Source organism: Callospermophilus lateralis, chromosome 4 (genome assembly GCF_048772815.1).
Source record: "Callospermophilus lateralis isolate mCalLat2 chromosome 4, mCalLat2.hap1, whole genome shotgun sequence".
NCBI lineage: Eukaryota > Metazoa > Chordata > Mammalia > Rodentia > Sciuridae > Callospermophilus > Callospermophilus lateralis.
The window spans coordinates 93714863-93727680 of NC_135308.1; the positions used below are offsets into that span (position 1 = coordinate 93714863).

Sequence of the window (12818 nt, forward strand, 5' to 3'; positions counted from 1 at the left end):
TATAAAGAGCTGACACTAAATTTCTAGTAACCTCTAGCATTTAGTTAAGCTAGGGCTGATTTACCTGATTTTATTAGTTTTTTTGGAGCACTGTAGTCCTCCCTGATATTTCAGGGATGGTTTAAATTATGCTTTTTCTCTCTTCAAAAGATGATACCAGCTGAGCTTTGTGGCACATGCTTGTAATCCCAGCTACTCAGGAGACTGAGACAGTAAGATCACACGTTCAAGGCCAACCAGGGCAACTTAGACCCTGTCTCAAAAAATAAAAAGGTCTGGGAATGTGGCTCAGTGGTAGAATGCTCCTGGGTCCAATTCCCAGTTTACCCAGAAAAAGAAAGAAAGAAAAAACAAATGACACCAAATAAAAATCCCAAGAATATTTAAAAACTTAATTTATAAGCAGGTTCTAAAATTCATATGAATTTTAAGAGGGGCTAGAAGGAGGGTCTTCACAACCAGATGTCAAAATATAACTATGAAAATTGTTTGGTTTAACTGTGATGATAAATGGATAATATTAATGGAACACACAGTAGTCTCAAAATGGATTATTTGAAATGAAAAAGGTCTAATTGCTCATACTTACACTTCTAAGTCTTAGGATAGCTTTTTTTTTCCTCTTAGTTTAAAAATGTTGGGCTGGGATTGTGGCTCAGCCGTAGAGCGCTTGCCTAGCACAGGTGGGGCCCGGGTTCGATCCTCAGCACCACATAAAAATAAAGGTATTGTGTTAAAAAAATTTTTTTTTTTAAATGTTTGCAATATTCTTTTTTGGGGGGTGGGGGTGGTACCAGGGATTGAACTCGGGGCACTCAACTACTGATCCCCAGCCCCAGCCCTTTTTTGTATTTTGAGACAGGATCTCACTGAGTTGCTTAGTGCCTTGCTTTTGCTGAGGCTGGCTTTGAACTCACAATCCTCCTGCCCCCATGAAACCTTGGGGTTGTAGTTTTTCCTCAAATTTTATAATGGAAAAAAAAAGAAAAATAAGGTTTATTATAAAGAACTTAGCAAAATGCAAGTTTAAGAACTTTTGGCAGTGTGATGAGAGAGAATCAAAGAAAGCTATCTTTGTCTTACTTGCTGGGAGAACTTGAGCAAGTTACTTGCTGCAGTAAAGATTTTCATTTTTATAGAGAATATGAGAAAAATCAATGAGTTTGAATTTCAGTGGGAGAGAATTAGATTTAGGAACTTTCTAACTACAAGTTGCCACATAGATAAGAGAGACTCCTTTGTTGCCACTAGTAGACAGTACCAGAGGAACTTTCCCTTTTTGGCCTTCTGAGGCTATTTCCGGCCTCCTGGGAACCTATATAGATGCAGCCTCAGTCCTGGACTTCATCCCTAACTCCCAGCTGATGGCATCTTTGCCAGGATTCTGCTTGGTTAATCTTCCTGCTCATGTAGGAAGCATTCTGATACTTTTTGCCTGTTTCCTAGGTAAGTCAATGAGGACATCATGCACAAATATATATTTTAAAAATCTGAAATAATTGCAGAGATTCATGTTTATCAAAGTTCTTTATGAAGTTTTTAGAGCTGTTTGTGCAAGAGGACAGATTGAGTGGAAGGAGTAGTAACACAACTCTGTGTTACTGTGTTAGGAGAGATGAGTTAATTCTTTTTTTTTTTTTTAATCACAAATTATACAGTCGTGTAAGATGTACCAAGAATAAATAAGGCGATTCTCTGGAGTTGCCTTTAGGAAATCACAGGTTTATTTTTGGCCTTAGCTTTGTTTAACTGAGTGAGTATGGTTATATGTTAGTATGCCTAGTGGTTATCATAGCTTTAGAATCAAGAAAGGTTCAAATCCCAGCTGTCTGCCACTTTCTAGTTGAGAAGCATCTGGAGAAGTAGTACCTACCTCATGTGGTCATGAAGATTGAGATAATGCATATAGCACTGTTGAGCATGGACAAGGTGCTTAATAAATGGTAGTCATTAATTAATGTTCATCATTCTTCCTTTCTTCCTTTTTTTCCTTCTTTCTTTTACATCCCCAGTCCCAAGAATGATTAAGAACAGTGCTTATTTGATTTCCAGAGAAGCATGATCAAAGCTGGGACATTTTCTGTTGAAAAGAAAATTGTCATTGTTTTAACAAAGGATTTATATATCCTGGTCCAATAAATAAACAGTGAAGTTTTCACATTACATCTGAATAACAGAAAATCTCAGTTTGGAAACTATTTCTACTTACATTCTCAACCTTTGAGTTGTATGACAGTAGTATTGATTTATAGGAAAGCACCTCTTCTAATAATAGTAATAACTATAGTTCCTGCATGAGCTGAAACATACTCTTTTTATTTATGCTATATAAATTGAAGTGACTTAAATATTGGCATTATGGTATGATTTCAGTTATTTAAAAAGAACTGTGAGCTCTATTGTTGAAATATGGTCTGACTCTTAAAAATAAATGAATTTTATAATGCAGAAGTAGGCAAAAGAGTTAAATCAGGCAGGCTTATAAGAGAATAAATAACTATTTAAAATCATCAAAGTATGTTTAACTCATTTAGTCAAAGAAATGTATAAGCAAAAGTAAGGTGTTCTCTTTTTTTTTTTTTTGGTGTATTTTGGTTTTTTTTGGTGGTGAAGGGAACTAAATCCAGGACCTTAAGCATGGAGGCAAAGATATTCTTTTTAACCTATCAGACTGGCAAAGTTTAAAAGGATAGGCAGTGCCCAGGATTGTTTCTGTCATATAACTATATACGGTCAATTGGTACTTTCTCTGGAAGGTGGAAGCTTCACTGGAAGGTCAAGTGACCTATTCTAGTCCAGTCTTTTCCATTAAATATCCAAGTGTTTGTGGGTTTCATCTGTATAAATTGAGGGAAATGGGCTACATAGCATAGTCTCTGTCACTTAATGACAGTTAAATTAGTTTTTATATCACTTAAAGATGACCAACTTCTGCAATCACAGTTGATTTTCAAGTTCCATGATGCTCACAGTTTTGCCCCATGGTAAACTGAGTTTGCGGTCTTAGACCTGTAGTAGAGTCTAGAAAAATGCAAAACAATTGAACGCATAAAGTGATTTATGGGAGGGTTTGCCAAAGTACTTTGTTGAATGACAGGATATCCTTGATGACAACCAGCTATACAATTTACTTTTTATTCCATTTTAGGTATTTTTTCTTCCTATATTTGTTTTCTAAATAATCCAGAATTGTGTTCTAAGGATCACAAGCCACCAAAGTGACATGGTCCTGTTCAATGCTTAGGTTTTTTAAGTTTTAAGTTTTTCTGTTATTAATGACAAAGGTCATGAGTAGTTAAAAGGGTTTTTTGTTGTTTTTTCTGTCTTGAAGTTTTTTTGTGTTCTGCTGTCTTAATGAAGTGGATACCTTCTAGATTTTCTCAGGGTTGCAGAAGTCAAGTGATCTGAATGCTTAACACAATATCTGAGACTGATGAGTAACGTGGTTTGTCTGCTTTTAGTTGGAAACAATTTCTTTGGTCACTTGTGATGGTCAAAAAAGTCTCTTGGGAGAGTTTAAATGATTCAAAATAACTAAAAGTAACCCATAGCTACTTAGGTCTTAAAACTATAAACTTGATGATAACATGTTCTAATTTTAGTCTTGTCTAATTTTTGCTTCCCCTCCCCAAAGAACTGCTGCTTCTGGCTCTTAAGTTTTTAACTTAGTTTGATCTCTTTCAGGGAGTAGTTTTCATTTAAAAGGAAGAGCAAAACAACGATAGAATAATTTTAATAAAGTTAAGAAGTTGGTACAACTGAGAAGTGCACACAAGTGTCTTCCAAAGTTATTCAATGATGTAGAAGCTTTGAATGAATGGGAAATTAAAATATGACTTTATATTTGAAATTAATATCATGTGTTTACTTGAGAAGTATATGTTTTACATTCTTACTTTTATGCAAACGTGGCATTGTATTAGAAGTTTACTTTTAAGAGAATGAAAAGCAAATGTTAAAGATGACCAAGCTTTTTATAGTCTGGCCACTAGGTGATTCATCCCTCCCGGCTGCTTCCCAAGCTTGCTCCTCCCTTCCCTTTACCAGGATGTCACACCACCTCTCACCACTCTTCATTTTCCTGCCTTGTCCATTCATTGGTTGTTTTCTGGTCACACCAGCCTTCATCTTTTAGCACAAAATCTGCATTTTGGGCTGAACTAGTGTTGGCAGAGGGAGTAAGAGGGTTGGGTGACTTTTTAAAATTTAGTGTTCAATTTTTTCCTCTTCACATATTTTGGAGGAGGATTTCTCTTGCCTAAATAATATTTGAAGGTGATTTAGTTAAGATTTGTGTTGCCTTACTTTTTGTTTTTGATATGGGCCTTTCAAATCATCAGGAGAATAGACAGCCATTATATATATATGCACAGATGCAAGCCATTATGAAACTGTTTCCTAAAATGAGTCTTAAGCTATGATTGAAAAACTTTTTTCAAAATTCCCCTTATTAGTCTTGTTTGTCTTTAGTTTTTCCATGACATCTAACTCTTCATAATCCTTCACTAAACCACCTCTAAGAATTTGGTTCATAGGAAAAAATTCAAGTATATTGTAAACCTACTTCTGTGTGCTTAAGAGTGCAAATTGATTCCTTTTTACCACCCCACCTCCAGCACCCTCATTCCAACATTCTTAGTTTTTTGTTTTTTTTTCTGATTGTAAAAATGGTTGTTTGCTTATTATGATATGAGAATGTGAGAAAATTGAAAAAATCATGAAGGACAAAATTTAAACTGTTCATAATTTCACTCTATAAATGCCACCCCCTTTTAGGCAGTTGAGATTATTTTGTCTCTAAGGATAGAACATCGGGAATCCTGCTTATTAACCTAACATTAATTGTCATGTTGTTAATTTTTTTGGGGGGGGGGCGGATTTTCTTCAGTAGTCTTTACTATGCTGTCTTAATTCCATCAATCATTTTTAATTAATTTTAAACAACTTTGTTTTAAGTGGTTTGGTGGTTTATTATTTTAAATGCTGCTTTAATTTAGAAAAGATGACCTTATACAAATCTTTGTTGCAATTTTGATTATTTCCTTAAGATAAAGTCCTAAAGATAGAATTATTATGTCAAAAGATAAAACATGTCATTTTGCTTGTTGACAGAAAAGGTTACATTCTACCATTTAACACAAGCACAGATGATGCACCAGAAAAGTGTCGAATGACATGGGACCCCACCTAAAGAGCAAGTTGTGGCTACTTTGATATAGGGAACATACTGCATTCTTTTAAAGTTTCCTTGTCTTTAATTTATTAGTAATATTGAACATTTTTCATATATTCTTAAGCTATTTTTATTTATTTATTGTTGATCAGATATTTTCCCAATTATTATTTGGTCTTTGTTGTCTCTTTACAGCTTTGATTTTTTTAAAAATCTCTGTATGAACTTTATACATAATAAGAAATTTGTTTTTTGAATGTATACTAACTAGTATGTTTATGTAAAATATACTGTTATTTTAGTGTTTTCCCCAAAATTACTGTCTTTGCATCTTGTTTGATAAGTATGGTATATTCCAAATTTTTGTGTAAGGATACTAACTCTATTTTTCATTGTGATGACTTCCTTTTTAAAAAGTTCTTTCACTTTCAGATATCCAATATTTTTCATCTATATTTTCTTATAATTTTTTGACATTTAATTTCTTTTATTTCCTCCTGCCTTTTCTCCTTCCTTTCCTTCCTTCTATCTACCCGTTTATGTTTACCTTTTGAACCATTTGAAATTTATTTTGCCTTTTAGAGTGAAATGAACATCTGAATATCTGTCTTGATTTTTTTTTTCCTTTCCAAATAGATGCCCAGTTGTTTTAATACCATTCATTGAATAATTCTTCTCTTTCTTCCACAATCTGTGGTTAGTTTTCCTCATAAAGGATCAACACTCTCAAAAATCAAAGTTATTCTTGTTTTCTGGGATTTTTGTCTTTGTTCTTCTTAGTTATACATGGCATCAATATTATTCTTTTCTTGTTTTTTTTGGTACCAGGGATTTAACCCAGGGGCACTTAACCACTGAGTCACATCTCTCGGCCTTTTTAATATTTTATTTAGAGACAGGGTCTTGCTGAGTTGCTTAGGGCCTCTCCAAGTTGCTGAGGCTGATCTTGAACTCACTACCACTGCCTTAGCCTCTCAGCCTGCTGGGATTACAGGCATCTGTCTGCCAAGGTTATTTTGAACATAGTTAAGGTGTTGTTTTCCATCTCTTCCTCCTTGCTACTTTTGTGAATAGGGTTATTTCTCCCTTTCTAAATGTCATCTTTAAAATTAACATTTTCAAGCATAAATTTTAAATTTAACTTCTTTTGGGGAGTACTGAGGATTGAACCCAGGGGTACTTTATCACTGAGCTATGTCCCTTACTTTTTATTTTGAGACAGGGTTTTGCCAAGTTGCTGAGGTTGGCTTTGAACTTGCTCTTGCCTTAATTCTCAGGTCACTGGGAATACAGGCATGTGCTTTGTATTCACTCAGTTTAATTTTACTCTTTATTTAAAAAAATAATTAGTCTTAATTTCCACTGGCCATATTATTTAAAACAAATGAAAATTTTAGAGGAAATTTCACAGTGTTGGGATATTAGAAGCCCAGGGAAGCATGGCTTTGCTGACAAGGCAAAGGGAAGGATAGTTCTTTGGGTAGTATTAGGTATCGTCTTTGTTCGTCTCATTCATCCAAACTCTTCAGTTCAGAGCCATAGGTTAACTCTGGTATCGTAGAATTCTCTAGAACATCACTCTCTTTCTCTGTTACACTCATGCTCTCCAAAACTTTCCTTAGGCTAGTAAATTCACGTCTATAAATTCTATAAATTTCTAGATATAAAAATTGTACATATGAATTAAATAAAGATGTCTTAAATTACATTTGTGCCTTATAAATTGATGCTTTTCCCACTGTTGTGTTGTTTTACCTTTGAGTAATTCCTCCTTTACAAGCAACATTGAGATACTCACTCTGGTTTCCCTCACCCCTCAACATAGCTTTTCTCTACTGCTTAATGTAGGCCCTCATTGGCCTGTACTAAACCAAGGGTTGCATTCTGAAATGCTGATTAGCAGCAGGCAGGTACTAAAATGAGTGAAGGAAACATGAAGGAGCAAGTCGCACCCTGGTGGGATGTGGTATTTTAAAGACACCCACTGTTTATGAGTTCAGCTATCTTTATAGTTGTATAGATGTAAAAATCAGAACTGTCAACAATGAGTTAGCTTATTGTTGACAGTTCTGATTTTTCAAGAGGAAAAATTTTTATATGAAATCTTTCAATTTCTAAATCACAGCATAAGCCAAACAAAATATGACTGTGAACAACCTGTTTGTAAGCCCTGACAACTCTCATTATTGAGGCCTCTTAACCCTGTTTACACTCCTCTAGTCTATTCCTAGCCTTTTTGCCATTCTTACTCTCTTAGCATAATCCATCCAGAGGGCAAATCAGATAAGATCTTAAGACTGGTTGGAATTATTACATTAAAACTGGTAACCTTCTCAGAAAAGTTCTTGATACTTGGGTAAACACTGTAACTGCTTAATTGGCTTTTTTCATTTAATTAAAAGTCTTGAGTAACTCCCATTTATGCTTAGGGTAATTTTTTAACATGGCAAAAAATACTTTATCATACCCTTATCTGCATTTCTACCTTGATCTTCTGCCATTTCAAATATACTCAGTCTGTTCTGTACATGCAAATGTGTGTCCAGCACCTCCTCTGCAGAGTCCATCTGACTAGTCAACTCTTTCTACAGTCCCCTCCCCCACAAGATTGAGTTTAAACATCTTCTTCTATTATTAAAACTTTGCCTATACTTTCCCTTAAAGAGCTGATTTCTTCCTGCTTTGTGTCCCGAAAAGATTGTGAATTCCCTAAGGGCAGGAACTATGTTTTCTCTCTCATACTCTCACTACTTTGCACAGTGCTAGCACTTAGGATAGATCTGCAATGAACATTAGTTGGAATAATACAAGTAAGTTATTATTATAATAATACAAGACTGTGAATTTCTTGTTCTTCAAGCTCCTCCTCAAAGAAAAAAGAGGCTCTGGCTGCTCGGGTCATTTAGGGAACCCAGCATATATAGTGTCCAGTCTAAGGTTTGGTAGCCTTGGGCATTGAAAGCAAATGAAAGAGAATACAAAAAGAAAAAGGAATGGAGTCTGACCTTGAAGGATTTGGAAAACAACAACCCCCAGGGAGAAAGGAGGACAATAGGTTTGGGGAGAGAAGGAGAACAATGGGCTTTGGAGTTTCACAACTGCTCTCCCTGACTGCCCAACTGAAGCATTCTGCTGATTCAAGTCTCACTTAAACCCTATAAAAATCAGACCCCGTTGTAATCAGTTGCCATTTTCTCTCAAAGGCATCGCTGATCCATCTAGGTCTGTCCCCATTTCGGTTATTTTTTGCTTTCAGACCTCAATGGATCAGTGGTGTTTAATTAAGCAACTGAAGGGCACATTTTTGAGAGGGAAAAATGGCACTGGGCTGCAAAGGTCTGGGTTTTGTAGGGTTTAGCTGGGCCAGGTCATAGGAGGAATTTTGTCTGCTGGTGGTGGTGGTCCCATTTAGGGCGGGGCAGGAGGGCTGGTAGGGGAATTTAAGGGAAGCTTCCTGGGGCCTGTGGTACTGGGGAAAGCCAGTTCAGCTGTTGGTAAGGGCCAGGTCTTTCTGTCCTGTCTCTGCTCTCCCCATTTTCCCTTCCTGCCTTCTCTCTTTCTGAGGCCTGGGCTTCTATTTTATCCCACTACAGTGACAATAGCTCCAATTTACCACAGACATCTCCCCACACACACAGCCAGAGGGCCGGTGGGGGAACAGTTACAGAGAAGGACTTTCCCTGGATTCCCTGGGGCCTACTGTCCATATCCCTCAGGCATGATGATTGCAAGTTATGAATTTTAGGAAGATTTTTATACTGCAAGGCAATAAGGTAGTAGCATTAAGCATACTCTCTTTTGAAAGACAGTATGTGAAAACTACCTTTTACCAGTCAGGTAAGGCAGTTGTTTTCCCCTTTTAGAAGTTTGATGGTAAATGGTTGGAGAGACCACATCTATTTATAGGTGGCCTGAGTGCCAGATTTGTTATCTCCTTTCCCCAGGCTTGATAAACTAAGGAATGTTGGGCTAAACTATTGGTAGTGTCTCCCTTAATGAATAGGGGAGTCTGGAGAAAACATGTGGACAGGAAATTTAAGGGCACCTAGTGTTGTTTTTATCATCCAGGAATTCTAGACTTGCAAATTGCATCCTGTTCTTTTTCTAACTAAAGAAAGGGCCTTAATAAAAGACAAAGAACAGTGTTAAATCCATTAGAGGAATGAATTTGCAATATAACAAGTGCCAGTCATAGTAGATTATACTAAGAAATAATTTGAGCACTACACAGTTTTGTCGGATTTAAAAAATAAAAGTCTATTTGGTTTTGATTAAAAGGAAAATTTTTTTCTTATTTTTTAAAGCTAATCTCCAAAAAGATACTGAGTAATCAAAACTAAGGATGAAACACTGGCTTTTTCTGCAAATCTGCTTGTTTCTGATGGTTATAACACAATAACAAATGATTCTATAGGGTTTGACCCAAGTGAGATTATTATGTATAAAATACATATATAATTTAAAATTTGTTGAATTACATCATTTACAGAATGCTTACTGGATGCTCAGTATGTTCCCCAAATGCTTTTATTACAAAGATGAATAGATATAGATTTTGCTCTGATAATTGCTTTCATGTATATGTAACAAAAATGGAAGGAACATATTAATCATGATTCAATTAGTGTCTTAAAGTACTGTTTCATGGCTTGACATCTACTTCTGGATTTTGGAGTCTTAGGATGCAAGAAACCCCATCTTCTGTTTACTTTTATAAAGACATCAGGTTTATAAATATTTATCTAAAATGGCCTCATTTATATCTGTACTGTTAATGCAGACAAGTCCTGTTGTTTGAAACACTAAAAAGTATTAGGGAATTCCATAAAAATGTCTATAAAGGCTTTGTAAGGGACAAGTGGACAAGTCTGAGGAATTCCTGGAGACAGGGAACCTCAAGTCAGGATTGGTGGGGTACATCGTAGAAATGAATTTAAGGACAAGGTCAGAGGCAAATAGCTTTATTTAGGAAAGCAGAGACATATTTAAGGGAGATGTGGTTCATTTCAAGAATGAGATGCCTTTGGCGTTTTTAGGCTGTTCTTTTAAGGAAACTTGGTAAAGGGTGGGCAGTGGGCATAGGAGAGTATGGGGATGACCTCCATCAGTTGATCATCAGATAGTTCATGGTGATCTGGCTATTCTCAAGATCCCTAGGTTGACATCTTCTCTGTTGTGATCAATAGATAACATTGGGAAAGTATGCTATATCATAGGTTTTGGAGAAAGTACTCTTTATTGTAGATTTTGTTTAATCTGTTTTAAAAATGCACACATTAGTGAGCTCATTTACAGTGTGCAGAGCAATTTTCATAAGTGGGTGAACTTCCAGTAACTGTAAGATTGTGAGTGAAGATTTATAGATTTCTCAGAAATTTGGGAGTTCCAGGCCTGGGAGGGAGCACTGGCTTGGGAGTGAAGGTATGTGGAACTTTATCATAAGACTTGAAGATTAAAGTTATATTTCCTTGTCTTCCTTTTGTCTCCTTTCTAGCTATCTTTTATTTCTTTTCTATCCTATGTCAGTTTTGCTCAGTCATATGCCAGCCAGCCTCTGATCTACACATTTCTGCCATATTTTGGGAAACCCAGGTTAATAATGCCCATTTCCTCCAGTGGTCAGGGGGCCCTGGGCAAGACAGTAACCAGTCTATTTTTTTTTTTTTTAATATTCCACCATATCCTGATGCCATTAAATATTTAAATTGAACAACAGTTCCCTTTGTTTGGATGCCATGCTCGCCAAGCTATCTTCTGAAAGCAATCTTCATATCATAATGCAGGCTTTACATCTAGCTTGCCTAGAGAATAGGGTGCATTTGCAACAAGATGTTCATTGTTACTTGATTTCTTATTGTATAAAACAGTAAATTGCTGGTCTGTCTTGTATATCCACCTTTTGTGAACTTGGTTAGGATAAAGTAGCTGCCAGAGTTAGTTTGATGTGAGACACTGTCAGCTGAAGATTAGACCTTGCACCTTGGCAGACTGAGCAGGGCAGCCTGTTCTACAAGGCCCTTTGGCAGCCAGCCAGCCAACTCCCTCCAAGGCTATATCTTGAGTTCACCATACATCTTTTTTCCTGAGTTCCATAAGCATTACTTCTGAATCATGTAATTCTGCAACTGATGTGTTATTTCTTTATATTTTCTTCAAGAAGCATTATAAAAGATTTTGTTTATTTTTTACTGTTAACTTTTTGAAAGGAATACATAAGCTTTGAACAATTATAGTTGGATCTTGACTGTTTTTTCCTTCTAGGAATAGGCAAACCACTTTGAAAATTCTCTTACCAGAGGTCCATCTTCTGGAGATTTCCCCGTTCATAAGTACCTGCCTGATAGAAGAGGCAGAGCAAATCAGAAAGCAGATCTTTTAGGTATTGCTCTTAGTTTGTTGAGAAAAGTAGTAGAACTTGTTTATTAAAGTGTGTGAAGAGCAGTGTCTATGAACCTACATTTTATATGTCCAGAGTTCTCTGGAATACACTGCAAATTATATACCTATCCCTCTTTTGGGGATTTAGGGTTCATGTTAGCATATTAAAGATGCTGGGAAGTCTTATAATAAGCAACTTGTTTAATTTTGTATAATCTGTTTCTTAAATTTACTTTAATTCCTATATTTTCAGTCTGTTTTCCTCCTCTCATTTCCAAATCCCAAAAACAAATATAATTTGGGAGATGCTTGCTATGTAACATTCCTGTTCCTCTTTTCCTTCTTTTGACTTTTCTACATCTGATCTTGAAACAGAGAACGTAAGCCTAATGATTCTGAGATTTCTGAAAATAGTCTTGCAGCATTGTCTTACAGAGCATTCAGTAAGAACAGCTTAGTCCTTAAAAATCACTTGGCCATGATAATTCTTGAGTTTAATTTTTTATTGCTTTAAAAATAATACTCATCATTGTTAAAGAATTTAACAAATTTTTAAAAAGGTAACCTATTTTGAATTTATATTAGCCATTATGGCTTTCCTATGTATTTCCTGTATATTATCTTGGAGGGCCTTAGACTAGTCTGTGAACTAGGTAGAGCAAATGTTATAATCCCTGACTGAGGGGAAAGGGACTTGAATTCGAAGTGTTCTGATGCTATGAATAAGGCCTTATGATAAATTAACAGGAAGGCTGCAATTAGATCTCTGAATTTCTGACTCCAAGGTTCAGTAATTTCTTTTTCCAAGTTGCTTATTAGCCATACTTCATAGAGTGCATTACTTTTTGCTAACTCTATAATTTTCCCCTCATTCCTCATTTGTCTTATTCATTCATTAATGTCCATGGTATGTCAGATACAATGGTATCGCAGGGACTATTCAAAAATACTTCAAGGAAAGTTCTTGCCCAGAGGTGCTTCTAGGTAGCCTACTACCTTTGAGACTTTTTCCAAGCTTCAGTTTCCTACTTAGAGGGCTGTTATAAGGACAAAATGAGAAGTGCCACTGTAAGTCCTCAGGAGAGAAAATGGGGAAGTCAATGAATAAAATACCATAAAGATCCTGATATACTGGCTTTTTTTCATGTTAAGCTAATTAAGCTGATTTGACTTGCTATAGTCAATGAGGTGCCATGAAAGACACAATCATCTTTTTGCTATAAAAAGAATTAAAATAGTCTTCAGAGGAACAAATTTATAACATCAA

At 35.8% G+C, this 12818-nt stretch overlaps 1 protein-coding gene across 2 annotated transcripts in view; it reads left to right on the forward strand.

The window, feature by feature from the left end:
• The window catches only part of Stk38l (serine/threonine kinase 38 like), a 69536-nt gene that overhangs the window by 28771 nt on the left and 27947 nt on the right, over positions 1 to 12818 (forward strand). The window contains exon 1 of one of the 2 annotated variants that reach the window (XM_077109295.1): positions 11532 to 11552. The exons of the other annotated variant lie outside the window; for it this stretch is intronic. The gene's annotated coding sequence lies outside the window, so the exon portion shown is untranslated. Of the gene's footprint in view, positions 1 to 11531; positions 11553 to 12818 lie in introns of those variants that run through there. 2 annotated transcript variants of the gene reach the window in all.